Source organism: Phragmites australis, chromosome 20 (genome assembly GCF_958298935.1).
Source record: "Phragmites australis chromosome 20, lpPhrAust1.1, whole genome shotgun sequence".
NCBI lineage: Eukaryota > Viridiplantae > Streptophyta > Magnoliopsida > Poales > Poaceae > Phragmites > Phragmites australis.
In genome coordinates, this window is record NC_084940.1 from 2,611,098 (window position 1) to 2,624,291 (window position 13,194).

At 44.5% G+C, this 13,194-nt stretch overlaps 1 long non-coding RNA gene across 1 annotated transcript; it reads left to right on the forward strand.

Annotated features, from left to right (window-relative positions):
- The first annotated feature begins 8,265 nt into the window (after positions 1-8,265).
- On the forward strand, positions 8,266-11,661 carry LOC133901986 (uncharacterized). Its single transcript, XR_009906816.1, has 9 exons — positions 8,266-8,647; positions 9,163-9,282; positions 9,590-9,688; positions 9,815-10,023; positions 10,311-10,461; positions 10,553-10,621; positions 10,778-10,845; positions 10,954-11,143; positions 11,544-11,661. It is a non-coding gene; the product is annotated as an uncharacterized LOC133901986 (long non-coding RNA).
- The last annotated feature ends 1,533 nt before the right edge of the window (positions 11,662-13,194 follow it).

Here is a 13,194-nt window from a genome sequence, read left to right on the forward strand (position 1 = left end):
AAAAAACCGGACATTTTACCCCATAACTTCATTTGAATGTGGTTATAGCTGATGTGGCACAAACTTGACAACGGTTTTTGCTACGGTTAATTTTTCGCTAGTGTGAACATTGACATGTGGGCCCACATAGGTGGCATGTGCGCCTATACGCTATTGGCAACACCATCACCGCGGCGCCCTACTCGGGTCGTGTCGTTATAGCCGTGCACACCGCTATGCCGCGCAAGACTACGTTGTCCTCCTCCTCGCCTTTTCTCCCCGACCTCTCCTCTTCACCTCCCACCCCTAACCCCACCTCCTCCTCCCGCAAGCTATTGGCCGCCCACTCGACCCCTCCTGTAGCAACGGTGGCTAATCATGGCATATACCGCAATCCCTCTCCCTCCCTACTCATCATGCGCTTCTCGCCCTCCTCGCCAATCCGGACTATACCTCCCCGCTTGACATCCTCTCCCCAGTCCCCACGCTCGAATTCAGCACCATCTTGAACACGCTCGCCTCCCACATGTATCTAGGTACCGTGCTCGCCACGCTCTGCGCTGCTCAAGACCTCCACGACGAGTGCGAACTCCACCACCCGCGCGCTCTCCCCTCTGCCATCTGCATGTTTGCGCGCTCCAGGCGCCTCATCGAGGTCGCCATGCTCCTCGACGCCTCACCGACACATGATGCCAAAATTCACCGCACTCATATCTACGTTCTCCCGCATTGGCCGGTTTAGGGACGTGGTCACCTTGTTTCGCCATATGGTGGATGGCGACGTATCAGAAGGAGGACGGCGACGACACAAGAGAAGAGAGGTGAGAGATGGCTGAGAAGGGGTGGAAGAAGAAAGGAGATTAGAGGGTGACATGTTGGCCCTGTTTATTTTTCTTTTTTTTTTTATCTATTTAATTAATTTGCTGAGTGGCTGCCATATCAACATCTATGTAGCACAACCATCGACACAACATAAAAAACGTCATGTTTTGGAGTCAGTGGGGTAAAATGTCTAGTTTTTTTTTATAGTTGATGGTGTACAATATCTTGTTTTTTGGGTTGAGGACGGAAAATTTAACTGGGGCCAGAGTTGAGAGAAGTGAAATGGACTTTATCTTTTGGACATGTATGCGTCGCTGTAGCCACGTCCCAGTTTCCGATCCTGATTTCCTGAAACCACCAAATTGGCGTTTTTTTTTTGCAGCCACCAAATTGGCGTTGTTGATCAGCAAGGCATGCAGCAAGCCGCTAGTTGCAGTAACGATCAGCGATGGCAATCGAGAGCAAATTTCTTGTCTGTTTGGTCAAATTAACACAACTGTTATAAAAAAAGATCTATATGAAAAACAAACTATGTTGTGACTTTCCAAACCAGATAGATTTTGAAATAAATACTTCAATGCTTAAACAATAGAAGACCGTCAAATCATTTCAAATTGAGGCCACTACCCGCTGACAGAAATACTCGAATGGGACAGAAACTTCACCAGAAACAGCACATGACTTGTGTTTTTTAATAAGGCAAGCAAGAGTTATCTAATCTATTACATATATTAACGGTTAAGAATTAGAGTAATTTTAGTGGGGCAAGATACTGTAGTACTGTTCATGTGAGTCCCCCGTTATGTGTATATATGTAGTATACGTATATGTATTCGTATACATGTATGTATACATATTTTTTGAAATTTCAGAAAAATAGCGAAAGGAATAATAGTTGTATTAATAAATCGGCTGAAATAATTTAAAATGCATAGGAAAATATCTTAAACTCAAATTTAAAGATGTTCTGTCCATTGTATAATTGAACATGAACAAATTTGGACATCATATTATACTTGTCGAATATCTAACTATGGAGTATAAACGCATAAGAAGTATATCATATACAGACGGAGTATGCCGTGAGCATACTTAACAACCTTGGATATTATGGAACCGAATCTGTGGTACATGATACGCTCAGAATCCAGAAGATGTATACTAGAAAGACATCGATTGTTTAACTAACTTTAGAAGACTAATATCCAGGACATATATATCTACTTGGACAATAAGAAAAAGAACTTCGTATCGCCTATGACTAGATAGAAGACGGTATATCACCCCTATACCCAGACCCTCAGGGGAAGACTTCTTCTTTCTCTCGGCTATTGGAGGCAGGCATCAAGACCTTAGCGCAAGAGGAACTCAGTGATTTTAGCCCAAGGTTAGACTAGATTCGATCTACTCCTTATAATAGGTTAGCCACATTGCCTGTACTCAAGTGAATACATACACATAATCATCCACACAAGACGTAGGATATTACTCTAACTGGAGGTCCGAACCTGTATACACTACTACAAAACCAGACTTATATGCCGACCCATCACTATCAGTTGTTAATGGGCTGGCAGTGATGAGGTATCACTGCAGGTTCAAAAGCCACATGGGAAGAATCAATGAATGTGGCTTATGAACCAACAGTAATGAAGGGCATCATTGCTAGGTAATAGCTTGAGCCGGCAGTGATGTTTCACTGCTAGTTTATAATATAAACTGATAGTGATACTTGATGAACTATCACTGTCGGACCATGGCTAGAACCGACAGTGATAATGGATGACAGCCTATCTTAAAAAAAAATCATAACTTTTTCATATGAAGTCGGATGGGGAAAAGATTTGCATAAAAATTGTAGCCCTCGACAAGATTTTTCCTTGGTTAATTTGAGGTTATTTAAATGCTCAAATAATCTTAACAAAGTTTCAGTCATAGTCGATACCAGCTCGTCTTAAAAAATTCATAACTTTTTCATACAAAGTCGGATGAAGATAAACTTAATATGAAAATTATAGCTCTTGATGTATGATGGTATTTTGTTGTATATATACACGATCCGCGGTGTATATACACATATGCAAAAAGAAAAAAAAAAGAAGGGGGCTCAGTCGGCCCCTTTTGCCTTTTGGCCGGCCCGACTCCCTCTCCTCTTCTCTCCCGGCCAGGCCGCAGCCCGGCCCAACTCACCCCCTCCTTATCCCATCGCCCACACCTGCCCTAACGGTGTGCCACCCCCTGTTCCTCTTCTCCCCTACCTCCTCATCCTCTCCCATGCGCCCGAACGACCACCACCTCTCTCTCCTCACGCTCGCGACGCCTCTCCTGCACGCCTGAGTCACGCCTTCCTCTTCTCCCCTGCCTCTTTGCTCCCTGGGTCGAAGCGCCCGAGCACGCTGCCTCAGCTGCGACCGAGCTGCGCCGCCCCTCTCCCGAGCTGCTCGCACCTCTCTTCTGGCCGGTGGGCCGCCACCGTGCGCGCCCCATGCTTATCTCCTCCCCATTCTTGTCCTTTCCCCCAAATCTGAACGGCCTTGATCCATTTTTGCCGTGTGGGAACCCTAGCCGCTGGCTATATAGCCCGGGGAGGGGTGCTCGCGGTGAGGGGGGCCGGATCCGAGAGCGAGAGAGAAGAGAGATAGAGAGAGAAAGAGGGAGAGAGAGGGAGCCATCGCCGCTTCAATCCATTGCCTTCGCCATCGCTATTCTTGCAGGTCTGGAGCGCCATGGCCGCCATCGCTCTTGCCGGTGGATCTCTGCAGTGATCTCTTTCCCCCTCCATATGTGCTACAGATGCCAGCCAGCTTCGCGCCGCGTCCGTGCAAACAGGTGTGCCTCTGGCCGGTGTTTCGTGGCTGTGACCGAGAGATGAGCAGGTGTGCCGGCGCGCGTGTCTCTCTGAGCTCACCGCCATTGAGGTGATGAGCAGGTGTTGTGGTTCGATTTGGTCGTCGACTGTTCTTTTGCTCTCTGTGGTGCTGGCCGGTGCTTTGTGCCCGTGCCCGTGTAGGTGTGGTCCCGGCCGGTGCTTCGTAACTGCGACCGTGGATATAGAGGTGCTGTGATTTGGTTCGGCTGTTCTTTATTCTGTGGTATGCGCCGGCCGGCCTCGTGCCATGACCGTGGAGATGCTGGACAAGTACCTTTGTGTTCGCACTGGTCGGCCTTCCTGCCATGGCCGTGAGATATCTTGGCCACCGAGTTCATGCCTGGGTGGATATGTGTGTGTCTCTGGTTGGACGTCGTTGAGTTCCTCGCTGTCGGTCGGGTGAGCCGTGCCGCCGAACAGTTGGGTGGGTTGTGCCGCCGGCGTGCTATCGTTTGTGTCTGACCATGTTTTGGGCGGCATGACTGGGTAATCTAAGTGCTGCCGGTTGGGAAAGTTGAATACCGCCATGTTGATGCGCCGCTGGCTGGGAGTCAGAGTGCCGTCGGATCCGGTTGGGTGTCTGAGCGCCGCCATGCTGTGAGTGTCTGCTGCCGTGGTGTTTCACAATTTTCTTCTGCTTCCGCAAGTGTACGCATGTGCTATTTCCACCCTTGCCCTGTTGATGGTTAGTGTGTGTTGTTGCCGGCCTCTGCTATGTACCCTTCTGCTGATAAGTCGATCCTGTTGCCTATTGTCGCCCATTGTTAGCCAATTCGAGAGTGATCAAGATGTAGCTCCCTGCTGCTCATTGCTCTGATGTATATTTGTAGCTATCATTTGCACTTATGTGTTTGTTGTTGGCTCGATTGCCCTCTAATACATATGGCTTGCGGTTAGCTGCTAGTATTTGCCTTTCGCTGTGGATTGATCAAGTAACAGGGAGGCTGGTGGCCATATTTGATTTGGTTGTGATTATGTGAGGAGCCCCGTGCCTGTTGCCGCTCGTTTGATATATTGATATGGTGTCGGGTATGTGGGGATGAGGCCGGTATGCTGCCCCTGTATTGCTGTACACTGGGCGATGACTTGGCTGTTGGTGCTTGTTGCTAAGTGAGGGTTATGTTATTTTGGGGCTCTTCTGTTGCCTACGGCCCTTGTGGCTCACCTGGTGTTGAGCCCTCTTGTTGCCTCAGTAATACTTGTTACCTCAGAGAATACTGTCGACTAAGGGTGCCTATGGTGTCGACCCCTTTACTGATTGTGCTGTGAGCTTGAGAAGGCGTGGCTAGTGTTGCCTCTCTGATGTTGGTCATGGCTTGATACACCCATGTGGCTATCTTTTCTGTTATCAGTGATAGCTTAGTGTGTTGGCCGCTCATGTCTTTCTATTGCTTGTTGCTTCTCTCTACTGGTTGATGAAGCTGGTGAGATGGCCTCGTGTCTCTGTTGTGGCTGCCCTTATTGTCGGCCCTGCTTCTCTATTGTCGCCAGTTTCATTGCAGGATGGTTGAGGCTATGATGGCTACTATGTCTTGTTGCTACGTGCCCTCCATTGCCTCTGTGATGATTGGTGGCTTGATTTTGCCCTGTGGCTGATCCTGCCTTATTGATTGTTTTGCTGATACAGGCTGTGTTCACCCTCTGCCTTTGTGGTTCTTGTGCTTTCGTGGCCTTTTACCTGATACCTTTGTGGCTCTTTTGCCTTCGTGGCTGAGTTGCCTGTGGGATAGTATATAGGTTGTAGATAGGAGTTTAGAAACACTGCAGCACACTAGGCTCCCGCTAGGTTGTAGCTGGTGAACTATTGTGTAACTAAATTCTCTCTCCATCTCCTTCTTATATTACCTGAGGCCGAGGCCGATGATGAGGGACTACAGATTTTGAGGCTATTCAGCCGACGATGACCCGGGATATATAAACAATCCATAAAGTTCATGCTAGACTGTTTGTCCTTTCTCCGACTTTTATGTTATTTTCTAACGCTTACTTTGAACTGTTTTGATACGTGTGACTACAGCCTTATAGACTCGGAGACGACCTGATGACGACCAGTGAAGCAGCTTAATCGGAGGTTGTCTGGAACACCGAATGTAATTAACCGGCTGTCTTGCGAGGCCACGAGAACCAAGAAGATACGATCGCCGGAAGACTCAGTTAGATAGCGTGTGCGTATGTGTGTGAACAAATTGTAATAAATGAAACTGTACTTTATGATTTCAATAATGAATGAATAAAGTTACGTGTTTCATTTACATTTTATCTCTTGTTCCTTTCGTATACGACAGTATACTGGTACGTCCGCTATATATGTACAGTTATGCAATACAACAATTCGAACACACTCGGCATGTTTCGAATCCGCGAAAAGACAAGATCTACAACTTTATAGTTGATTATTATTTTTAATTAAAACTATATAGATACACAAATAAATATCTAAAACTAGTAAAGAGGGAGTCACATACCTGACCATAAACTTTTGTCTTGGATCTAGTGCAAACCACAACAGGAATCATTGAGAAAGACACACATATGACCACAATGTTGAAAACTGCAAATTTAAAGATTTTTATCATGAATTTGGTAACTCGGATTGATGAAACATCTGCGCAGCACTAACTTTTAGACATAGCACTATGTCTAAAAAAATTTCAGGCAAATCAAAGAAGGTCAAATTTCGATAAAAAACTTTAGAGGTCATATCAAGGGTCTTTCGAACCTTTTTTGGGTCAAGAAAGGTACAACTTTAAAGACATGTATTTTTTTGGTGCATCTCCTCGTTAGATTTGAAACTAGAGGTCGAACATCAAATCGAACTTTGTATGTAAAAGTTATAGTTATTTCACTGAACATTGCATGGATTGGACAGAAACTTTTTCATACGGAGTCAGATGGAGATAAATTTTATATTAACATTGTAGAATTCGACGAGATGTACAACTTTGTAGTTGATATCTTTTTCATTTAGGATCATTTAGATGTGCAAATAGCCGTTCAAACATTCGATCATAAGAGGTAAAAATGATTGATTTTGTTATTGTACTCAAGAACAAATGAGGGGTAAGATGGTTAGAGAGGTCACACGCGTGGAGCTTCTAATCGAGGTCGTGAGTTCGAGTCCTAGAACTCATGTGAAAAAATAGCGAGTGAGCAATGATCGGTACTCGAGCTTCTCGTCGAGGGCGGGTGAGCAGTAGTCGATCGGATGTCTCTAGTCGTAAAAAAAAAATTGCTTTTTTCGACCACAAACATGTTGAATTAGAGTCCAGCAATCACTGCCAGCTGAAGGCTTCAGCTGGCAGTGATAACCTCTTTACTGCCGATTCCCGGACCGACAGTGATAGTCAGAGACTATCATTGTCCGTTGTTCGCTGCTGGCTTAAAAACAGCAATGAATGAGGTTTTGAAGCTGACAGTGTTAACGGTTTTTTTTAAAGTGATACATTATGTGTATCTCACTTCATGTTCCATCTTTGATCTATAAAGATAACCCAGTTATTTCTAGCATATTGTCAGGAACACATCCTCGATAATCCTAAGCAATTTGTTTATCCCCAATAATTAGTCTACGGAACGAGAGGTTTAATAGTATGGATCTCATGACTTTCGCTATTATAGTTTATTTTCTTCTAATTGCATTATACAGTGACGAATACTATTCACTCAGAAAGTATTACCCAACCAAATATCATTGCATAATCTATCGTCCTTTATCTGGGAAAAAAGGCTTTAGAAACCTTTCGTTAACTCGCGTTATCCGTAAGTGCATAACGGGACCTCAACAGAAACAAGATTGGTTAATCTACTGATCGTGAAAATGGCGCATAGGAATTTTCTTTTTTGAAAACCGGCAGGACATCTGCCGGTCTTATATCGATAAAGAAGGAATAAATGAGTACAAACAGGGCATGGCCCAGGATAAGATAATTGCATTAAGTGAAAAAAGATACAAACTCGGGGAAAGGAAGAAAAACTCTTCGCCCCTGCGATGCACCAGGCTCTTCCCTCCTTGATCTTGGCGACGAGGGTGGCCACCGCCATTCCCTTAATTACGCTGGAAATTCTCGCATTTTGCTCCTTCCAGCAGATTAGGATTACGTGGGATCCGAGGGCTTTCCGTGGTGCTCCTGTTTCCAATCGCTACCCACCATTGCTATACTGAAATGAAGTGGCGGTGGCCACCCTCATTCGTTCGGAATATCGGCACCGCGCAAAGATATGAATCATGGTTTCATCGTGACATCCGGGATAAGGCGCATGTACGTTGGTTTGGCCAGCCTCTAGTGATTAACCTGTCGACGGTTCATATTCATAGCCGATTCTGAATTGCGTATAGGATTTATTAGTATGCCAAGCGCCTAAAATCGGCAACAACAGTTTATACAGTACCGAGATAGACGATTAAAAAACTGAATAGACGTTTTACAAATTTCTTATGAAATAAAGATCTATCCTTTATTCACCTAACGTTTAAAAAAAAGAACAAATAGAAGTATCTCTTAAAAAATGAGTAATCCATGTATCGTCAGGTTTTCCTGCCTCCGCTCAGATCTTCGCCCGCCCGCTCGTCCACCCGTCACGACCCCTCTATCGTCGTCCCCCCAACCTCTGTCACGCGCTTCTCCGTCATCATAGATGGTGGCAGCACCGGCACCCGGACCCACATCTTCGCCGCGGGGCCTGTGATGCGTGTCTCCTCGGGGCTCTCATCCTTCGCCGCCGAGGTGGCGTGCGCGGGGGAGTCGCTGCGGCCGCTGATGGAGTTCGCGAGGGAGAGGGTCGGGGGCGCCGCTGCGGAGACGGAGGTGCGGCTGGTGGCCACCGCTGAGCTACCCCAACACCAGCTCCAAGGCACCCAGCGTCCCCTCCTTCGACGAGCACAATGACCCGCTCCTTCCCATCGTTACCTTCTCGCTGCCCTCGATGCCCACGTCCCGGCGGGAGCTCCACCGCCGCCTCTCCCCCGAGCTCGCTCAGGTGCGCGCCACCTCCAAGCGCCTCAACTCGCTCCAGGCCCCCGCCCCTTCCTACGCGCTCTCCGCCACCGACCCCTCCACCCCGCTCCCGCCGCACCCGCCCGCATCCAAGCACAAATCCAAGAAAGGGGCAGCAGCGCACCCGCCCGTCTCGACGGCGGCACAAGCTCTACGCGCCCATGTTTAAGAACTGCGCCGTGCTGCCCAGCAGGCTGATGAAGCCCAAGCACAGCTGGGTGTTCAACAAGCCGGTTGACACTATCGGTCTCGGTCTGCACGACTACCACACCATCATCACCAAGCCCATAGACCTCGACACTATCAAGTCCAAGCTAGCCGCCGGGCACTACAAGTCACCACGAGAATTCGCTGGGAATGTGCGTCTGACTTCCAGAACGCCATGACATACAACCCCAAGGGGCAGAATTTTGATTCACTTATGCCAAATTTGAGATGCTTTCATTTTAAATAAATGAGCCAATATGTGAAATTCGATCACAATGTCATCCATGACAGCAAAGAGGAAGGGCCAAGGAACAACAGTTTGTCCAAAAGGTGCAGAAAATGCTTATGGAGGAAGAGAACAAGAGGATACATATTGCGCAAGGACTACCATGGACTACTGATGAGCCTGAGGTTTGTCCAACCTAATCTATCCTAATTTTTTCCCGTGGTGACTTGTGTTACCATTTTCTTCAAAAGTTACCTATGAATATCGCATATGCCATGTGATGATGTGAGGATAGCAGATTAGGAAATTGCCACCTATCAATGTTCTAATTCTTCTCATGGCAAGAGTCAAAATTGACACATTACTGGAATTTTATTGAAATGATTGCAGAGTTTCTCTTACCTAATTTTCTTTGGGATTACGAAGGGAAATTTGTTTTCACTTTTGTTTCAATTAAATGATAATTGTTTTGACTTTGTTTCTCCGTTTCAGTGCTTGTTGAAGCCACCCATCAAAGAAAGAACTGAGCCGATCGACCTTGTTCTCCATAGCGATGTACGCGCAGTTGGACGTGTTAAATTCGATCAATATGTAAGCCTCTTACAAACTCATTTTATACAGTACCTTTTGTGAAGTCAATCTCAATGGAACCAACTGATATTTATTGAATCTATTCAATCATGTCTGTTTGAATATTTGGGTGCTTGAGAGGAACAGGTTCGCTGAGCAACTAAGGCTGGAGAAAATGAGATAACTCATTCCACTGAACACAAGAATGCCAATAGTCAACACTTTATTTCTAGATTTATAACTAATAGTTTACAATCTGTTGAGTAGCACTAGAGGAAAGAGGCTAATTCAATCGCGGGGTCGCTCATTCATATTTTCAACTGCTTTGCCAGTGCCAGTAGTTGCTTCTGTGCATGGTAATTTTCATGACTTATCACATGTGTCACAGTTCTTCTAAAAATGAATACCGCATGCCTTCGTCACTGTGTCTTTCAATATATTGAACTGGGCATCCAATATTTTCTGTCACATTCTAGCATCTTGTTTTATTACTTTCACATTAGTGTGTACTATGTGAGAATGAGAATTTAAATAGAAAAAACAGTACTCTGCTATCCTAGAAATATACAGCGGGAGGGTGCTGCATTAGATTATTGAGAAATGATAACATTGGGGTTTTCGAAATTTGAACTACTGATTTCAGTTGCCCTCTTTGTCTCGCGGAAGGAGAAATGGCGGAGATCAGTGATCTAGGGGTATGTGCAGTATTTTGCTTCTTTGACCAAACTCGACATAACTAGCCCCATCATTTCCATTGTAGTTGGAAGCGAAAAAGTAGCACTCAAGGCTGGCAGGTTCCTTCTTCCTACCAGTTTTTTCTCGGTTTCCTTTATTGATGGTGTCGCTGCTTCCTATTTCTCATATTTTCCTTTTTTGAAACTGTAGGCATCTTCTAAACTCTGGATTTCATGTTACACCAATCCGACCACCCACAGTTCCACTAAACTCTTGCAGGTTCCAATTCTTCTTTCTTATTTTAGATGTCATTATCGTTTTTGCATCCATAACCAAACAAGTCACGTTACAATTATCCAAACCAAACGCTACCTTAATCTATGCAAGTTCACCTCTATGTATCAAAACATATTATGACTCTTTTTCTTGCAACAGTGTTCTCATCCTACCTGTGTGTTGCGTATCACCCTCTTTGTGCACGTGCTGCTAATCTTTGCGTTGAGGTACACTACGAATCTTTATGTTGTGCCGTATTTCCTTCCTGGGAACCAATTTTTATGCCTCCAATTAACATGTATTTTCATTTTGTGCTTCTGTTTTATTATTTTTAGCTTGAAGATGATGACAAAATCCACCTCATGTTACTTGATGAGGATGAGAATCCATGCATTCGGCTACTCTTGTACTGCAAAAAGCACAGATAGCCATCTGCTGAACGTCCATCTCTAAAAAGTAACCCTGATGAGCGCGCTCAGGTAGTTCAGACGAAATTGGCTTCATCATCTGGTTGTGCAAGGACAGGTAAGAGAACAAGCAATGCTAATTCGACATGGAGTTTCTTAATGTTCTCTGTACACTAAATTTGACTACGCATTAAGAAAATCACCTTAACTGTGATCTTGATTGTGGATTTTAGTCTCCTGTTAGATGTTGGGTTTGTCATTCAGGTATTTGTTGCTATTTTGGTTTGTTGGTGAATATCCTCGTCCCCTTGCAGTATCATGTGACTTGAAGCTGCGTAGTTATGCATATGTTGCGAATTTAACAACTGTTAATTTTATAAAACACTTATGGTTGCTCGTTAGACTATCAATACCAGACAGTAGAAATTGGAGTAGACTATAACGATCTATTTCGCTAAATATGCACTTTTGCATTGCTACTAAGCTAACTTTCCTGATTTTGCTACTACTTTTTACAGATGATTGAATATATCCTTTTGCTATTTGTATGGCAGCGCGAGATGGAGACCTTCACCATGCTCATTGTCAATTTGATTGTTGTTTTATTGCAATGCATGTGTTTCACCCGTTGACTATTTTATTTCGTAAATTTTTTTTCTCCCGTTACAACGTACGGGTATGTAACTAGTAAACTTTAAAGAGATAAAACGAGAGAGAAAGTTTAAGGTAACATGACTTCACAGATAGAATATGAGCCATAGACTCTATTTAAGACCATTCCATATATCTTTATGAATAAAAGCTTGAAATTTGAACGAAGAACAAAACAAATCAGTCACCGAAAGATGCAAATCTCCAAGTTAATGGTCTAAAGGCAAGGGGATTCAAAACATTCTCAAACACATAAGAATATGAACATTTATACTCTAACATCAAGAAGAATAACTTTCTAAAGTCGAAAAATTGCAGCTCAAAGATAACAACAAAAATCAATAAGAAAATCGAAAAACTTACACTGAAAATAAGAAAACCAAAAGGAGACTAGAAGTAGATGAATATAAGCTTATGCAAGAAAACAATCTTCATTAAGCATAGAGATCAACCTTATTTTTGGTAAATGACAAAGTTATTTTTCTCACAAAAACTCTAACATATTACAAAGACTAAGTCTATTATCTTATTTCCTCTAAAACCTATCACAAGACTCTCAAATGGCTAGCTCAAAACTCACACGGCTCTACCTCTCTATTTTAGCCCTTGGAGCTTCTTTGTTCCTTAAGTTTTTTTTTTACCAAAATACCCTTTACCGATAGTATACTCTTACCTACCATCGGAACATTTTGGTCCAGATTTTGCTCCTTCCATCGAACGTTCACGACTTCTTCTCGACTTAGCTTCACCTTGATGCAAAATTCGCAATGATACCACATAACCCTCTAGTCCTCTCGCGATTTTGTGGTCAAACCGCGAAACCCCAGCACGCTTCTCAAAGCGTGACTAGGTACCACTTGCTTTTCCTCAAGCAAGCGCTATGATATCGATGCATGTACTTCGTCATGCAATCTTGATCGCCGGCAAGTCTCTCCCGCTCCCGATCCCTTGAGTCGTCTTGTCACTTGCACCGGCATCCCCTTCGCTTAACTTTGTCAACATGTCGTCTTCATACTTCTCCATTCATGTTTTGCTTCATCTCCACGTGTACCACTAGGATCACCATTGACGTTGCCCGACCTCCTTGATCGTCCGACAGCAAGTCTCCCGCTTGGCCCTGATCATCTCGTCGTCGACCGTCAAGTTGCTTCCATTTTCTATACACCATGAAACAAGCAAAAATGTTTCTCTCACTCCAAACTACATCTACGTTAGCTCAAAACAAAAATCCTCAGTTCAAACCACATTCCACAGAACTTGAGAACATCGGATGTTCCATTGTGTTCTGCCTCTAAACACTGGACTATTCGGCTAGTCCAACTACTTTGTGCACTAAAAAATCTTGCATATGCAAGAAAAAGTCTGGTGCATTGTTCCGGTGTTCACTGTCTAGTCACTGGAACATCCGGTGCCTTCATCTTTACCAAAACACATTGTTTCGATCCCTCTGCAAGAAATGGTCCATGATTAGTCCGGTGTTCAACTCTGCACACACCGAACCTTCCAGTGAGTACCACT